The sequence below is a fragment of the Schistocerca cancellata genome, chromosome 4 (genome assembly GCF_023864275.1).
Source record: "Schistocerca cancellata isolate TAMUIC-IGC-003103 chromosome 4, iqSchCanc2.1, whole genome shotgun sequence".
NCBI classification, from domain to species: Eukaryota; Metazoa; Arthropoda; class Insecta; order Orthoptera; family Acrididae; genus Schistocerca; species Schistocerca cancellata.
The window spans coordinates 409,012,753-409,017,216 of NC_064629.1; the positions used below are offsets into that span (position 1 = coordinate 409,012,753).

General features: G+C 27.1%; 1 pseudogene; it reads right to left on the reverse strand.

The window, feature by feature from the left end:
• Positions 1-2,755: 2,755 nt before the first annotated feature.
• On the reverse strand, positions 2,756-2,873 carry LOC126185520 (5S ribosomal RNA; annotated as a pseudogene).
• Between the last annotated feature and the right edge of the window lie 1,591 nt (positions 2,874-4,464).

A 4,464-nucleotide genomic window follows, 5' to 3' on the forward strand; every position in this document is an offset into this window, starting at 1 on the left:
TTCCGGGGTTGTGGTTACTTCCATAGGCATCTTTATTCTATTGTGTATTACCTTATTACTTTGACAGCTTTCGCATTTACGAATATATTGCTCGATGTCAGCTTTCATACCCTCCCATTTACATTATTTTTTGATCCATTCTATGCCTTGGTGTCCATCAATTGGTGAGTCATGAAATTATTTAAGAATGTTCAGTTTGTTCTCCTGACTGAAATTATCTGTTACTGAATTAGTGTTATGTCATCCTTATGTAAGGCTTTGGGAACAGCTATCACAGTTTCTTCATTATTCATGGGTCTTATCATTTGATTCTTGCTCATTAACATTCAATACAAGCTCTTTTGTATCATTATCTTTGGTCGCCCTAAGATTCCATACTCTTGATAGGGTATCTGCGACCAAATTCCTTTAATAGGTAATATGATAAGTGTACTCCTCCAATTTGAGACGGAATTTTGACAATCGGGATGACACATCTGAGTTGCTGCTGATCCACGTTAGTGGCTTATCATCAATGCAAATTGTAAACTTGCCCCTGAATGAACACGGTCGCAAATGTTTGGTCAGTCAACAAATAGCTAACATTTCCCTCTCTATAGTAATACAATTTCTCTCTGCTTTATTTAGAGTTCATGATTCATAGGTAATAGGTAAATAACTACGAAGCTTGCTCTGATTTAAAACAGCTCCTAAACAGGTCAGGTTTGCCTCAGTTGTGACTATAAAGTGTTTACTAAAATCAAGGTAATGTAGTATTGGAGGGTTCAACAACTTTTCCTTCAGTTGTTTTAACGCCTCTTCTAGTTCAGTTCCCCACATATAGGTAGCTCCCTTTTTCAATAGGTCATATAATAGTTTTGCCATTTTACTATAATTACTTAAAAATCGACGATATTATACACTATCGATATGGTATTGTATAACCACCCTGTGTGTGGACTCTTTCCAGACCACTGAAAGAGATGAATCTAGCCAGTGGCAACTTGCACCAGCATGTTCCAATATCACATCTCTCTGTAGCATGACAGCTTAACCTGTACCATACTCCACTTCATTCATGACAAAATATGAGAAACAGAGTAGATATAAAATTCGTTTCAAATGTGAATAAATGTGATAAATCAGCAGCTAAACCTTATTTTAAAAATATGAAAGTATTTAATGAAAATTTTGAATAAAATTGAAATTTCGTTTAATAAACCTACTTATATTGGAATGGCTATATTTGATTTATCAAAAGAAATAATGTATGATTTTCACTATAATGTTATGAATTCAAAATATGGATAGAATATTGAACTTCGTTATCAAGATAGTGTTATTTATATCTATAATATAAAAATTGAAAGTTTGTATGATGATATAAAAATCAGTTATTTATTATTTTCATATTAGTGATTTTCTGCAAGATATATATTCCTCAAACTAATGAAACAGTATTAGAAAAAATTTAAGATGAACATAAAGGAAAAATGCAGCTTAAGACTAAAAATGTATGCTTGTAAAGTTGATGATAAAGAAGAGAAACAATCAAAAGGAATTACAATATGTGCTGTTAAAACTATTATGTGTATAGAAGACTATAAAGATCGTTTATTTTACAATAAAGGACAATATAGAAATATAAGTTTAATGCAAAGTGAGAAGCATGAGTTTATTCAGTTGAAGTCAGTAAAAAATTTTCAAGTCCTCACAATAATAAAAGATATGTTTTAGAAAATAAAGTAGATGCTTTATCGTACAATCATTATTTAATTAAAATATATAAAATTGTCTTACTTAAAAAATTAATATAATTATTTTATTTAAAAAATTATAAATAATTTTTCTATGCGTAAATAAATGACATTAACCATCTTTCAGACAATCATATTTTGTGCCTAATTTGTAAAACATTTACTGCCACAAATCACCCAAATAGAATAACAACAAAAAGTTGTAGAAAGAATTGAAGGAATTTCTTCAGTATGTAAAAAAATTGTAGGTTATGGTTTACAGACAAATGTCTGAGAAGAAATGATTAATGAATTACATAAACTGATAATAAAAAATTTTACAAGAAGAAATGTTATTTCTTTTGGGACAGATGATTAATGACAAAAATATCTCGTAGAAATTGATTCAGGTAATTCAAAAGGAATTTCGAAAATAAATAATGGATATAATTGATCGCTTTCAAAATATTATTGAGCTATTCTAGCTAAAGATAAAACAGTTCTGAATGTAGTTGATTCTTTTGAAAACATTTTAAATCAAAGATGTCCAAGAAATTTAGAAACAGATGCTGGAAAATAATTTTAGAATAAAGATTTTCAAGAACTTACAAAAAAAATATGAAATTAATCATTACTGAACTTTTACAGAATTAAAAATATCTGTTGTTGAAAAATTTAATAGATCATGAAAAGAAAAAAATGTGGAAAAAATTTTACTTATAAGGAAATTACAAATGGATTGATTTACTTTCTAAATTATATGATGAATATAAACATACAAAACTCACAACAATAAAAATGAAGCCAAAAGATTTAAACAAAGATAAAAAAACTCCTCCCAAACAGGCCATGGAGGCCCAAAGGTACCGACCAACCGCATTGTCACACTCAGACCACAGGCGTCACTGGATGCAGATATGGAGGGGCATGTGGTCAGCACACCGCTCTTCCAACTGTATGTCAGTTTCCGAGACTGGAGCCGCTACTTCTCAATCAAGTGGCTCCTCAGTTTGTCTCACAAGGGCTGAGTGCATCCCGCTTGCTAACAGCGCTCGGAAGACCAGATGGTCACCCATCCAATTTCTAGCCCAGCCCGACAGCGCTTAACTTTGGTGATCTGACGGGAACTGGTGTTACCACTGCAGTGAGGCCGTTGGCAATTTAAACAAAGATAACAAAAAAATTTATTACAAACTGGTTATGTAACAAATTTTAACAATACTACACCTGAATATAAAATAGGTGATAAAGTAAGAATAAGTAAATTAAAAGGAATTTTTAAAAAGATTATGCAGCTAATTGGTCAATAGAAATTTTCGAAGTTATAAAGTTATTCATTTTAATGCAATCAGATATATATGTGAAAAGCTGTAGATGTAGAAGAATTGCAAGGAAATTTTCATGAAAAAGAATTACAAAAAACAAAATTTGGAGATGTGTATCTTATTGAAAAAGTTATAAAAAAGAAAAATGATAATTTTTTCGGCCTGGTTTTGGTATTTTTCACAATATTTGGGTATCAAACAATAGTGGTGTAATATAAAATAAAAAGACTGTTTTTTCATCAATAATTATTAAAAATTGTTTGTCATTATATACTTAATGATTCCATCCTTTAGAAAAACTATTATAAGAATTTTCTATTTTTTCTAATAATTTTTTCTTAATAAATGGAAGCTGTCAGATCTAAAATTTATGAAAGTTGTAAGGTTGAGAAATCAACTGATAATTTTGCTTCACAGGAAAATACAAATAATGGTTATAGAACAACATGTAGATCTTATTCAAATAAATATCATAATAAATTTATAAAAAAAGATTTCTTGTGTATGTGGAAAATAGGTTTCCAAGTATTATTACAAAGTACATTTAAAACAAATTCCGAGTAACAAACATTTGAATACATTATTATCATTTAGAAACGATGAAAACATAAAAGGTGTAAATATCTAAATTCAAAACATGTATATATTGACAATAAATTAAAGATTTAAATTGTTTTTATAAAAATCCAACAATTAAAGACAACTATTCAAATAAGTGTAAAAAATGTACTCTAGAACAAATAAAAGACAAAAAAACTAATTCTATAAAAATAGATATTTTAAAAGTTTTGAGGAGTCAGACAATTTTAACATAAAATATATTTTTTAAAAACATGAAAAGTGGTATTTGATAAATCTATAAAAATGTTAATTATTGTATATGCATTTTACATTGAAAATTATGTTAAAATTTTTTTCAAATTTTATAAATGTTATGAGTTTAAAAGAAGATTATAATTGCCTGATTATTTAATGGGAAACAAATATATTGAATGTGATTTTTAAAAAATAAAATTAGATGAAAAGAAGATACTAGATTTTTAAATTTTAAAACAAAAAAATTACTAGAGTTTTTTGGAAGTAAAATATTTATTAATATTTTTAAATGAAAATATAAAATTTATTAATTTGTCATTTGAAAAACAACACAATTATTAGATCTAAAATAAAAGTTAATACATTTAATATTTAATCTCAAGAAATTTAGCTTCTTAAAAAATGAAAAATTTATAAATCTATTAAATTTTTAGAAATGAAAGAAGATTACTAGATTTTTGAAAATCAAAAATTAAAAAATTATTACATTTTTCAAAAGTAAAAAATTACTAGTACTCTGAAATGAAAAAATCAATATTTTTAATTTTTTAAAATCAAACATAAAAATTATTAGATCTAAAATATGAGTTTGTACACTTAATATTTAA